The sequence below is a fragment of the Phyllobates terribilis genome, unplaced genomic scaffold (genome assembly GCF_046119375.1).
Source record: "Phyllobates terribilis strain yellow unplaced genomic scaffold, ASM4611937v1 Scaffold_23__1_contigs__length_19252631, whole genome shotgun sequence".
NCBI classification, from domain to species: Eukaryota; Metazoa; Chordata; class Amphibia; order Anura; family Dendrobatidae; genus Phyllobates; species Phyllobates terribilis.
Window position 1 is genome coordinate 10218789 of NW_027362783.1, and position 14726 is coordinate 10233514.

Consider the following 14726-nt stretch of genomic DNA (forward strand, 5'->3'; position numbering starts at 1 on the left):
TCTGTCCGCCTTCCTGGAGGCTGTATTTCCAGGCCAGTCTGAACTCGCTCCTATCCTGTTCGTTCCGCCTTTTCTGGGGGCCGCATACCCAGACTCGCTCCTGTATCTCGCTGCAGTGTCAGTTCCTGTCTGAACACTCAGTTCCTGTCTAAACACTCTCCTAGCCTGTTACCTGTCTTTATGTCCATACCTTCCCTTTTTCTGCAGAGTCTGAACCTGCACCTAACTCTTACTCATTGTCGCTGTACTTCCGTTTGTGAGTTTAGAGTACACTCGCTACTTCATTGCAAGTATCTTGTGTGTATCTGGTTCTGCCTTTCTCTTCCAGTCTGTTCCGTGTGAACAGTGCCCTGTCTGCTCTGCTCTGCCTTTGCTCACCGCTCCAGCGGTTTATCTCTGCTGTGCCTTGTTCACCGCTCCAGTGGTTCCTGCCCGCTCTGCCTTGCTCACCGCTCTGGCGGTTTCTGCCCACTCTGCCTTGCTCACCACTCCGGCGGTTCCTGCCTGCTCTGCCTTGCTCACCGCTCCGGCGGTTCCTGCCTGCTCCGTCTTGTTTACCGCTCCGGCGGTTCCTGCCTGCTCTGCCTTGCTCACTGCTCCAGCGGTTCCTGCCTGCTCTGCCTTGCTCACCGCTCCGGCGGTTCCTGCCTGCTCTGCCTTGCTCACCGCTCTGGCGGTTTCTGCCCGCTCTGTCTTGCTCCCCGCTCCAGCGGTTTCTGCCCGCTCTGTCTTGCTCACCGCTCCGGCGGTTTCTGCCCACTCTGCCTTGCTCACCGCTCCGGCGGTTCCTGCCTGCTCTGCCTTGCTCACCGCTCCGGCGGTTCCTGCCTGCTCCGTCTTGTTTACCGCTCCGGCGGTTCCTGCCTGCTCTGCCTTGCTCACTGCTCCAGCGGTTCCTGCCTGCTCTGCCTTGCTCACCGCTCCGGCGGTTCCTGCCTGCTCTGCCTTGCTCACCGCTCTGGCGGTTTCTGCCCGCTCTGTCTTGCTCCCCGCTCCAGCGGTTTCTGCCCGCTCTGTCTTGCTCACCGCTCCGGTGGTTTCTCCCTGCTCTGTCTTGCTCACCACTCTGGCAGTTTCTCCTTGCTCTGTCTTGCTCACCGCTCCGGCGGTTCCTGCCTGCTCTGCCTTGCTCACCGCTCAGGCGGCTCCTGTCTGCTCCGCCTTGCTCACTGCTTCGGCGGTACCTCTCTGCTCCGCCTTGCCCACCTCTCCGGCGGTTCCTCTCTGCTCTGCTTGTCTACCGCATCTTCAGTTCTGTTCCTGAATCCCAGTCTGTACTGGACCCTATCCAGCCTGTGCTCCAACCTGCTAGTACCTCCCCGTCTGTACGCCAGCCGTACTTGTCAGTACCCTCCTGTCTGCATACCAGCCGTGCCTGCCAGTATCCTCCTGTCTGCACTCCAGCAGTGCCTGCCAATACCCACCTGTCTGTATGCCAGCTTAACCTGCCTGTTCCTGTATTCCCCGGTGTGGGCGTAAACAGCCGTGTCAGGGGTCTGACCTGGAGTCACGCCTGGTCCCTCTTCTCGGTTCCTCTCTGGCGCATGGCATCGTAGCCGTCGTGCGACCTTGGTCGGATCGGGTTGATACTTAGTTACGCCCCTCCAGGCACTCTCCGGTTCATGGCACAGTGGAATCATTAAATCACGCACACGCCAGTCAGCCCGGGCGTGTGCATAACAATTAGCATCACCATCCCGCTTCTCTGTCTTCTGAAACGCTCTTTTCTCACAATCAAAGAGGATGCATTGCAGGTGGAGCACGATGAGATGAAGCAAGGAACCATACAGGGTGATTACACACAGCCAAGCCTCAACTCATCCCAATGTGGATTGGGTGACAATGAGGAAGAGGAGGAGGAAGAACAGGAGCTAGTTTCATGAGCTATAGACGGTACTACCTGCATAACTGTCATCCCATCTGTTCAGTGTGGATGGCCAGAGGACAGAGAGGAGGAGGAAGAGGAGAGCATGGTCAGTCATCCTCTTGCCTGTTAGCAGTCTGGCACGTATGGCTAAGTTTATGTTACGCTGCCTTTCCCATGACCCTCGCGTTTTCAAAATTTTGGGCGACAGTCATTACTTGTTGGTGACACTTCTAGACCCACGCTACAAGGAGAACTTTATATCTCTTATTTCTGAGGCTGACTGGTCTACAAAAATGGGGCAGTACCAGAAGGCCCTTGCTGCGGAACTATTAAAAAAATTCCCATCTGAAAACGCTGGTGGCAGAGGTCACAGTTCGTTGGACAACCAAGGAGTACAGGCAAGAGAAACACAACTTCAATCCAGCAGAGGCAGGGGAACACTGTCAAAGTTCTGGGAGAATTTTCTCAGCCCCTCCCATCGCACAGGCCCTGAGGCGCGGGGTACTCTCACAAGGAGTGCAAAGTTTGGGAAGATGCTGAGGGAGTACCTTGCCGACCGTACCAACTTCCTCCGTGATTCCTCTGTGCCTTATAATTATTGGGTATCCAAGCTGGATACGTGGAATGAACTGGCTCTCTATGCCTTGGAGGTCCTGGCCTGCCCTGCTGCCAGCGTTTTATCAGAGCGGGTTTTTAGTGCCGCTGGTGGAATTATAACTGATAAGTGCATCCGCCTGTCAACTGAAAATGCTGACAGGCTGACTCTTATAAAAATGAACAAGGGTTGGATTGGGCAAGACTTCTCAATGATAGCAGCGTAACATAAACTCAAATCCAGTGTCTTTTTTTGGGAGGTGTATTCCCATGCACCTCTTCACACCCACACATGGGTATACGCTTCCTGATTTTGTCTATTTGCTCTTGTCCTCCTCCTTCTCCTCATCCTCATCCTCCACCACCATATCACCAGGTAATTTTTTTAAAGGGTGTTTATGATGCATGTAGTTTTTATACAGTATGTTCATGTATACCCCCTAGGGGTAAATGTTTGTCAGCCCATACACTTAGGGCATGGGCATTACAAGTATAGGAGGCCCGCTCCTTTCTAATGAGGACATTTTTTATGAGGCCCTCCTCCATGTGTCTTCCAAGGGGTATTGGAGTGCCTCCTAGTTTTTAGCAGCCCTTGCATTCACTGCATAGGCAAACACAATGGGAGGCCCACTTTCTAATAATGGGAACATTTTTTTTCAAGAGGCCCACCTCTACGTCTCTTCCAAGGGGCATTGGGGTGCCTCCAAATTTTTGGTAACCCTTGCATTCACTACATAGGCAAACATAATGGGAGACCTACTTCCTAATAATGGGAACATTGTTTTCAGGAGGCCCTCTGACCTCCACGTCTCTTCCAAGGGGCATTGGAGTGCCTCCAAATTTTTGGCAACCCTTGCTTTCACTGCATAGGCAAACACAATGGGAGACCTACTTCCTAATAATGGGAACATTGTTTTCAGGAGGCCCTCCTCTAAGTCTCTTCAAGGGGGTATTGGGGTGCGTCCAAATTTTGGGCAGCCCTGCCACTCACTGCATACGCAATAACAGTATAAGAGACCCACTCTTTAGTAATGGGAACAATAAAACATAGCCGGCTGATGGCTCTCTAAGAATAATGAGGGCCGACTGCTGGCCCTTTAAGAATAGTAAAGGCCGCCTGATGGCCCTATAAAATAGGCTTTGTGACTTTCAGAGTCCCTCCTTCATAAATGAAACACGATGTGTCTGATCATGTCTCACACACCACATGGCCAGATAAGGTTGTAAAATGTTAAAATGACATTTCCTGGTGAATGCATTTGCCACGGTTGAAAGCAATGCAAAAGTGCAAAAACGCATCAAAAACGCTAAGTGTGAACATAGCCCAAGGTGTGGAGGAGTATTTTTGTTTTTGGCTATTCATTTTTCTTTATATACAGTACAAGTCATTACAATGGAAAGCATGTTCCTTAACATATTTCCCAGGAAAATCCATTTTGGTTTTGTTTTTGTATGTTTTATTGTGAGTCTGTAAAAGTGGTGTAATACCTCTGATAACGTTGGTGACAGCAGTGACCTGGGAGTCAGAAATGCTTCCAGGGGTCTTCTGCATGCTGTTCCCATGTCATTTGAGCACTGTTCCCATCGATTTGGGCAATTTTTAGGCCCTCTGCAGACTGCCGGGGGGAGGTGCCTGAAAAATGCTCGAGTTTCCCATAGACTTACATTGGGCTCGTTGCTGTGGTCGAGCACCCGAGTATTCCAATGTGCTCGACCCGAGCAACGAGCACCCGAGCATTTTAGTGCTCGCCCATCACTAGTCAGGAGGAATGGGCCCAAATTCCGACCAACTATTGTGAGGAGCTTGTGGAAAGATATCCCAAATGTTTGACCCAAGTCATTCAGTTTAAGGGTAATGGTACCAAATTTTAATGAAATGTATGTAAACTTTTGATTTTGCAGCAAGTAGTAAAAATGCCTTAAAACATTCTCTCTCTCTCATTATTCTGTCATTTGGCAAATATTAAAAATTATGGTAATCCTAATGGACCTAAAATGGGAAAGGTTTATTCTGATTTCATGTCAGATATTGAGAAAAACATGCATATGTGTCTTTTTATATAGTGTATGTGTAAGGGGGAAGACTGGGGTGTAAGTACTTTCAGAGCAAGGGATCCGGAACTGCCGGGGCCGTACCTCGTGTTGCAGGGGGAAGACAGACTGCAAGCAGAGGAGTCATGTGACAGGGAAGCTGGGGGTGTGTCGAGAAAGAGAGCTGGGAGGTCTGGTGACAGAGGGACTCCTGGTGTGACGAGAGAGAGGGAGAGACGAGGACGTTTGCGTGGGAAAGCAGAGCTGAGTCCTGCGGAGCAGAGCAGTGTGAGAGGGTCCAGGCTCCTGGCTACAGGACTTGGAGCAAGGGATCCGAGTGCAGTGGACCGGAGGAGTCAATCTAACTGTAGGGAGAAGAGACGCAGGGTCCGTGGAGCTGAGCACGTGAGGTGCCGTGTTATGGACTATGGGCTCAGCGGGTAAAACCGGAGACCGCCCGCTGCCGCTAGAAGACGGAGCATTGTTTGGGCGGGGACGCCTGAAGACAGCGTCACCAGCACCAGCTGGCAACTGCCTTGTAGAGGATACAAGTCAGCTAAATGAAAAAACTGTCATTTGTTACTGGTTTGACTCTGCTACATCTAGTTAAACTGTAAACTGTCAGTTACAGACTAATATCTGCTATTTCCCCATATTTTCCCCTGTTACTCCTTTTTATTCTTGATGCTTATGAGTGGCTTGCACCGTGCAGTGAACCCTCTGTATTTACTTTCACGCAGTCTTCTCTTTATGGTAGATTTGGATATTGATACGCCTACCTCCTGGAGAGTGTTGTTCACTTGGTTGGCTATTGTGAAGGGGTTTCTCTTCACCATGGAGATTATTCTGCGATCATCCACCACTGTTGTCTTCCGTGGGCGCCCAGGTCTTTTTGCATTGATGAGTTCACCAGTGCTTTCTTTCTTTCTCAGGATGTACCAAACTGTAGATTTTGCCACTCCTAATATTGTAGCAATTTCTCGGATGGGTTTTTTCTGTTTTTGCAGCTTAAGGATGGCTTGTTTCACCTGCATGGAGAGCTCCTTTGACCACATGTTTACGTCACAGCAAAACCTTCCAAATGCAAGCACCACACCTCAAATCAACTCCAGGCCTTTTATCTGCTTAATTGAGAATGACATAACGAAGGGATTGCCCACACCTGTCCATGAAATAGCCTTGGAGTCAATTGTCCAATTACTTTTGGTCCCTTTAAAAACAGGGTGGCACATGTTAAGGAGCTGAAACGCCTAAACTTTTCATCCAATTTTAATGTGGATACCCTCAAATGAAAGCTGAAAGTCTGAACTTCAACTGTATCTGAATTGCTTTGATTAAAATTCATTGTGATAATGTCTAGAACCAAAATTAGAAAAATGTTGTCTCTGTCCAAATATATATGGACCTAACTGTATATTCAGGTATTTAAGTGCTTTATACAGCTTCAATTTTCCAAAGACTTCAAGCGGTTAACAGAAGTGGGCTCACCATTCTTCAGGCATTTTCAGTTATTGAATGAAGTTAAAAAGAAATAGCCAGAAAATCTCAGTAAAAAAAAATGTTAGTGGCCAAAAACATCTAATAAGCAATCAGGAAGTGACCAAAAGACTCTAAATACAGTTCAGGGAAAAAAAGTCAGCGTGCCCTTGAGCATCTTCCTTCTGACAAACTTGATAATGTCGCCCGCCTCGAAAAGACATCATATGCACATATCCTAATGGTGGTTTTGATCCTCTATTTTGTATGTTACTAGATATACAGTGGGGGAAATGAGTATTTGATACACTGTCAATTTTGCAAGTTTTCCCACCTACAAAAAATGGAGAGGCCTGTAATTTTTATCGCAGGTACACTTCACCTGTGAGACAAAGAATCTAAAAAAAATCCAGAAAATCACATTGTATGATTTTTACATAAATAAATTGGATTTTATTGCATGAAATAAGTATTTGATTACCTACCAACCAACAAGAATTCTGGCTCTCACAGACCGGTTAGTTTTTATTTAAGAAGCCCTCCTACTTTGCACTCATTACCTGTATTAATTGCATGTGTTTGAACTCATTACCTGTATAAAAGACACCTATCCACACACTCAATCAATTACACTCCAATCTCTCCACCATGGCAAAGACCAAAGAGCTGTCTAAGGACACCAGGGACAAAATTGTAGACCTACAAAAGGCTGGGATGGGCTACAGGACAATAAGCAAGCAGCTTGTTGAGAAGGCAACAATTGTTGGCTCAATTATTAGAAAATGTGAGAAACATAAGATGGCTGTCAATCTTCCTCAGTCTGGGGCTCCATGCAAGATCTCACCTCATGGGTAAGGATGATACTGAAAAAGGTTAGGAATCAGCCCAGAACTACACGGGAGGACCTGGTCAATGAACTGAAGAGAGCTTGGACCAAAGTCTCCAACATTACCGTTAGTAACACACTACGCCATCATAGATTAAAATCCTGCAGGGCATGAAAGGTCCCCCTGCTCACACAGGCACATGTCCAAGCCCGTTTGAAGTTCGCTAATGACCTTGTGGATGATCCAGAGGAGGCATTGGAGAAGGTCATGTGGTCAGATGAGACCAAAATAGAACTTTTTAGTATCAACTCCATTCGCCGTGTTTGGGGAAGAAGAAGGATGAGTAGAATCCCAGGAACACCGGCCCAACCGTGAAGCATGGTGGGGGAAACATCCTACTTTGAGGGTGCTTTTCTGCAAAGAGGACAGGATAACTGCACTGTATTGAAGGGAGGATGGATGGGGTCATTATTGCGAGATTTTGGCCAACAACGTCCTTCCCTCAGTAAGAGCATTGAAGATGTAATTGCTGTGTCGGGGTAAAAGAGAATATATATTTTTGTAACTTTTATACTTTTGTAACTTTTATACGCTTTTTTGCTAATGTACTAACCACCATTTTGTGTCTTATAACAATAAGCTTTCCTTGCTACGTATTACTTAAATCGAAACTTAAACTAAGACAGTTCCAGTGTTGCCAAGACTTATTTCAGAGAAACGAAACAAGATTATAAGCTGACGGCTGCAATATCTGCCCAGAGACTGAGATAAGGAGATGTGGACCAATCAGGAGTGGCCAGACACTGGACTTTCATGGCTTACCCCGCCCCGGACAACCCCTTTTCCCTCCCCATTATGTAGTGTATTTAGGTTTGTGTATGTAGGAATAAACACAGAACATTGCTGAGAGCGTTGTCTGTAGTAGTCTTTTGAGCGTGCTCTGAGTTTGAACCAGCTTGTTGTCTGACTCATTCTTTGAATGGTTGACCCATGCTCATAGCCTTAATTTGGAGTGACTGGAGGACGAGTGGAATGTCATCACGACCCCCACAAATGGCGCTCAACGTGCGGCGTGGCTAGCGGTACGCCGCCCTCCCGGACCCATATTGCTGACTTCCCTGGTGGTGACCGCGGTGGATGAATTTGAGGCCTGATCAACCTCCATCGAACACGGTAAGTTGAGATATATATAATATATGTGTTTCACTTGCCTGTGTGTCAGCCGCAGCGGTTTCTGTGGGGCTGTCAGGTTGGATCTGGGTGGGTGACCGGTCGAGTGGTGAGACCTCAGGCGTCCCGCACCACGTCCTGAACCAGCAAGTGTTAAAACGAGTGACGTCGCATGCCTGCGCGTGCTCGTGTGAACACCACCTCCTCCTCCCCCGGTCACTGTACTTTTCTTAGATAGCTGCCTCCCGTGACTGATAATCGAGGTTTCAAAGCATTCCTGAATTGTAGTGTAAGGGAGAAAGAATCTGTGACGAATTGAGGTGTACTCTTCGTCTTATACAGAGAAACCTCATAAGGAGGTGTTCTGCTGTCAGAATCTGTGACGAATTGAGGTGTACTCTTCGTCTTATACAGAGAAACCTCATAAGGAGGTGTTCTGCTGTCAGGGTCCATGACAGATTGAGGTGTACTCTTCGTCTTATACAGAGAAACCTCATAAGGAGGTGTTCTGCTGTCAGGATCTGTGACGAATTGAGGTGTACTCTTCGTCTTATACAGAGAAACCTCATAAGGAGGTGTTCTGCTGTCAGGATCTGTGACGAATTGAGGTGTACTCTTCGTCTTATACAGAGAAACCTCATAAGGAGGGGTTCTGCTGTCAGGATCTGTGACGAATTGAGGTGTACTCTTCGTCTTATACAGAGAAACCTCATAAGGAGGGGTTCTGCTGTCAGTCAGGGTGCCGTGGTGAGTCGTACTGTAAAGTCGCCATTCAAGGTTAGGAAAAAGGGATAGATGAGGGGTCTCTCTGTCTTATCAGTGTATTGAGGAGTACTCTACACTGACGGGTGGCGACCTGTCGGCTGCACCAGTGATCTGAGTCGCGACAGATCATTGCATTCTATAAGAAAATGTTGCGTATATTCAAATTTGAAAGATCTCGTAAGTTGCGGAATGCTGCTGTGGGAGTTAAGCCAATTAGTGGAGTTACGGGAAGGCAAGAAGGCAAGAAGAATGTTAGGAATTTGTATAACATGATAAGCTTATCCAGTACAGGCAGGCTTTAGTTTTCAGTGTAGAAAGAATGTGTTACACAGAAATTGGGAAAGCTGGGTGAGGACTTCTGCACCAGGCTCAGACACATCTTAGAGTAGATGGTGCAGGGGGGAACAGAGAATGCCGAGCCTTTGTTCGGATACATGAAAGCTGCAGAATGTGATTTGTTATGTGACCCTAAATTGGCCATAACCCCGTTGATGCCTGTCACTACACCTTTCCCTGCCCCCAAGAACAATCCCACCCCCACTCCCCCCTCCTTCCTCCAACGGCCATCTTACTACACCTTTCCCTGCCCCCAAGAACAATCCCACTTCCACTCTAACTCCTCCCTCCCACGGCCATCTTGCTACACCTCTTACTTGTTGTGGGAGGCCCGGAAAGCCCCAATCCGGCCTATATCCACTACTAGATCCGTCCGGTGCATATTACCAGCCACCAGCACAGGTGGAAAAGCCCGCAGTCCCAGAGCACCCATCTGAAGTTAATGTGACACCCTCTGCTCCAGTCCACGATGCTGAGACGCTTCCCCTGTTTCCTATGGGAGTCACCCACAACCCTGGGGATATCCTCCTCAACTCCCCAGAATTTCAGGCCAGACTGCTCTCCCTCCGCCAACATACTGTTACTCAAGATGATACGGAGCCAAATGAGGCATGGGCTCAAGATACTCCAGCCCCCCCTCCTTTACCCCATACGTCTCCTATGGCATCCTCCACCCCACATTCATTGCCCATACTCCGACCCTTGCTCCAAGCAACTGCTGAAAGAGCACCACCCCCCCAGCCCCTCAGAAGTCTGGGACCCCTGCCGCTCCCGGAACCTAGTAGACCCATCAGGACGCCCCGTCACTCTGTCAATAGGCTATGGTGACATCCTTACACATCGGGTGGGGGCCATAATCAACCCTGCAAACACCCGTATGAGCCATGTTGGAGGATTGGCTCGTAAAATTGCCCTTGCTGCTGGTTCTACTCTGGCTGCAGAATGCCAGGCTCACTTAGCCGAAAACGGAGAGCTTTCAAAAGGCCATGGATTCCACAAAAGCAGGATCTCTTAGTACGTATGAATCCGGCCTAGAATACATGAAACAGTTAAAAGCCTGGGCTCAGGATCGCTTGTCAGATCAAGCTGGGTCTGTACAAGATGTTCAACAAGACCCTGATGAATCTGTGGAAAGATATGCTGCAAGACTCAGCATGCATTTTGAGGATCTCGGATACAGTCCTCACGTCAAGACGCAGGCCGCCCTGTTGGTTCAGGCCCTAGTAGATGGCCTACAAGACGCTCTCAGAGATGAAGTCCTGAGAGTACGGCCCGAGATTCGTTCTTCTTCTTTCAACGACGCGGTGGACATCGTTAAAGCTTTCCAAAAATCAATGCTAAAAATGGAAAAGGATACTAAGCCAAAGAAGAAAACCGCTCCTGCCATGGTATATCAAGCTCAAGAAAGCTACCCACCCCCTGGCAACCAACATGGAATCAAGTGGGTAATGGTTAAAGGCACAGGTGATGATACTCCTCCCACATATAGAAAACAAGACAGAAGAGATGACAAGGGACCATCTAGAAACAGAAGACAATCTCGTGATTCTGGAGGACGAATGTTGTGTTGGGAGTGTGGTAGCCTTGACCACATCCTCAGAGACTGTCCAACCCGCAGACAGTACCATGACCGGTCGTTCCGTGACGGTCCACACAACCAGGGACCTTCCCGTGAACCATCTCATCCACGCCAATGACAGCTCGGTCAACCAGTGTCCACTTTCCCGGCTACGCATCTCACGGCCGCCTGTGGGACTGTCACTTTACAGGTGGACCATCAACCACTGGAGTTCCTGGTGGACACTGGGGCGGCCACATCTGTCATTTCCTCTGCACAGCTCCCTCCTTCTGTATCCCTATCACCGGATACCCTCACCTGTGTTGGGGTGGAAGGCCAACATATTTCCTCTCCACTCACAGTCCCTGTGTCTGCAGGACCGTTCACCGGAGTACTCACAAGATTCTTGGTCTCTGAAACTTGCCCTGTCAACCTGTTGGGAGCCAATCTCTTAGAGCGGATGAAGGCAACAATTACCTTCGGAAACCATGGTATGGAGCTTCTTTTGCGGGACCCTCATTCCGAACAAGGGACTGAAGACCGCTGTGTTCTTAAAGCCTTCCCTCTCATGATGATGACCATACAACCTCACACTTTTCTTGATACCTCACAGTTCCCTCACTCTCTGTGGTCCAGTGGGCCGGAGGACGTCGGCCTCCTGCAGGTTCCCCCGGTCCGAGTACACCTCAAGCCTGGACACAGGTACCCACGGTTGCCACAATACCCCCTCAAGGCTGCACAAGAACAAAGCTTGGGTACCCAAATCGTTTCCCTCCTGGAATCAGGAGTCCTTGTCAGATGTGTATCTCCATGCAATACACCCCTCTTTCCTGTAAAAAAGAAAACCGCTCCGGGAAAGCCTCCAAGATACCGGTTGGTTCAGGATCTCAGAGCCGTCAATGCAGCTACCATTTTAGAAACTCCAGTGGTACCCAACCCAAACACCCTCTTGTCTCAGCTGCCTCCAACGGCCACCTTGTTTACGGAGTTAGATCTGGCCAACGCCTTCTTCAGTATACCCTTACATGAAGATTCGTGGTTTCTTTCTGCCTTCACCTTTCAAGGAGCACAGCTTACATGGACCAGGACTCCGCAGAGCCCAGAACTCTCCTAACCAATTCACTCATTCTATGAAGTCTATTCTGGAGCCATGGGTTCAAGAGAACCCTCAGGTCACCCTTCTACAGTATGTGGATGATCTTTTACTCTGTGGCACTGAAGCAAATTTGCCAGAGATGTCAGACTGTCTCAAGGATGAAGGCTCAGTTTGGCTTCATGCTGAAGATCCACGTGTTTCTCTTCAACACAGACTATATTTTGACCGCCTTAAACAGGCTGTTGTCTCTGCCCCGGCCTTGGGCTTACCAGACTATACTCAGCCATTTCACCTTTTTGTCTCGGAATCGGAAGGTCATGCCTCTGGAGTTCTAGCACAACGCTATGATCATAAGTATTGGCCTTTGGGCTACTACTCAGCCCGCCTGGACCCTGTCGCCCGAACTGCCCCCACGTGCCTTAAGGCGGTCCACGCTGCTCACATCCTCCTTGACAAATCAGCTGATATCGTCCTTGGACATGATCTAGTTATACAGGCCGGTCATGATCTCTCAGCTGTTCTGCAACAAACATCTCCGAAACATCTAACCAACCAAAGACACCTGCGGCTGCAGTGTTCCCTATTGTTGCCCTCCAATATAACATTTACCAGATGTCTGACTATCAATCCTGCCACTTTGCTTCCACCTTCTAGGGGGGAAGGTGAAGAGGGTGAAGGTCCATTGGTGGAACCTCATGATTGTATAAAAATTTTGCAGGAAGAGACTTCTGCTCCAGAGAATATGGTGGCACATCCGCTCGCAGACCCTGCCTTGCACCTATGGACTGATGGATCCCGTTTCGCAGACCCTCAAGGGAAGTTCCACACGGGATATGCTGTCACAACAGACCTAACAGTCCTCAAGGCTGAAGCTCTACCACCATACATGTCTGCACAAGAAGCTGAACTTGTGGCTCTCACAGAGGTCTGCCACCTGGCAGCAGGAACAAAGGCGAATATATATATACCGATTCCAGGTATGGACATGGAATTTGCAATGATTCTGGACTCTTGTGGAAGTCTAGAGGATTCATCACAGCTGCAGGTACACCAGTGAAACATGTCTCATGGATTAAGGCCCTAATGAAGGCCCTGGAGCTACCCATTCAGGTTGCTGTTATCAAGGTCAAGGCCCATGGAAGACTAGATTCCAGGGAAGCCAGGGGCAACCACCTAGCTGACCAAGCAGCCAAGACTGCAGCAGTGGAGAATGTGTCATCAAAGTGGCAGGAAAAGGAAGAAGAGATGGGGGAGACCCTGCAAACCGTAGCTGTGGCGCTCACTAGAGCAAGAGCCAAAGAACAGCCGGCGGAAGATCATACAAGTCCAGCGGAGACACGAGTGGAATCCAGGGGGGTCAGGATGCCTGAAGAAAAATTGTGTGAGGAACAAAGGAAGACCCCCACTGAAGAAGTCAAGCAATGGAAAGCGGCAGGAGCTGTGCTGGCAGGTCGCAAAGATTCAAAGGTCAACTCGACTCTTTACCAAGTGGATGGGAAGCCTTGCTTGCCTAGACGCATGTACTCAGCTGTGGCAGCATGGGCTCACGGGCCTACACACAGAGGAAAGAATCAAGCCTTGGCATGTATCAAGAAACTGTACTTTGCACCCGGAATCTCTTCCACTGTGACTGCATACTCAAAATCCTGCTCTGTCTGCGCTACCTGCAACCCAACGTGTACGGCACGGGTCCCTCTCCAGCACCTGGCTAAACCAGACTACCATTGGCAGAGAATACAAGTCGACCATATCCAAATGCCTAAAGCAGGAAAATAGGAGTACGTTTTGGTAGCCGTGGATATGTTCTCAGCCTGGCCCGAGGCCTACCCGGTTGTCAACATGACTGCTAAAGTCACAGCCAAGAAACTGATCACCGAAATTGCCTGCAGATTTGGAGTTCCCCAAGTCATAGAATCGGATCAAGGACCAGCTTTCACAGCAAATATCTACGAAGAACTCTGGAACATGTTGGGAACAGATTTGGGCCTCCACACTCCATACCATCCTGCCAGTTCAGGCAAAGTAGAAAGGATGAATTCCACACTCAAGACCCAGCTCTTGAAAATGACCTAAGATCATCCCCTCCCCTGGCCCGACCTACTCCCCATAGTATTGTATCATATCACACACACTCCTCAGGCCAAACATGGGCTGACTCCCTATAAAATTTTGTTTGGGACCCCACACAAGATATGAGAGATTAGGCCCCAAGAGTTGTCTGAAACACATGATAGAGTGGTAAAATTTGTGATTGCCTTGTCTAGAGAATTGACTAACACCCGCTCTCCAGTATCTGCTTCTCTCCCAGAATCTATAGGTGATGCAGTACATGATTTCATCCCAGGCGATCTAGTGTATGTGAAGAAGTTTGTCCGGAAAGACTGCCTCCAGCCGCGGTTCGAGGGACCGTACACTGTGCTTCTCACCACCCCGACGGCTCTGAAGCTTGAGGGCAAGAGCACCTGGATTCACGCCTCCCACTGCAAGAGAGACAGAACGAGTCTATAAAAGATGACTACCTTCTTCTATATCCTTTCCATATGCTTACTGTCTGTCCCAGGGTGGACAGCTACCACACAGGGGTAGATACCTCCTTTTTCTCAGGTTGGTTGGGAGGGCTCAAGGGATTCCTCCAACAAGTTTGTCTAGTAATGGGAGGTCTACTAGTATTGGGCCTGGTGGTCCTGTTCTGCATAGTCCCCTTATACAGGAAAAATATAACCAATGCTGTCCCAACCTCCGGGACCTTTCTGAATCAAGAGAAGATATGGAGAAATACACTCCTTTGAACAAGCCTGACCAGCCCCCCCATGACAAAGTTCAATTGAGAGATTTAGTTTAGGGACAGTTGGGAGAACTCCATGTGTCATCCAGGATAGGGCTCGATTATCTGGGGGCGTCCCATAAGGGGGCAGCTTCTAAGATGATTGGGTGAAGAAATCCACCTCCCCTCTCCCCACACAGGGACAGTCTCAAAGGCCCCGAAGCAAGGGAAAGCTTAGTGTT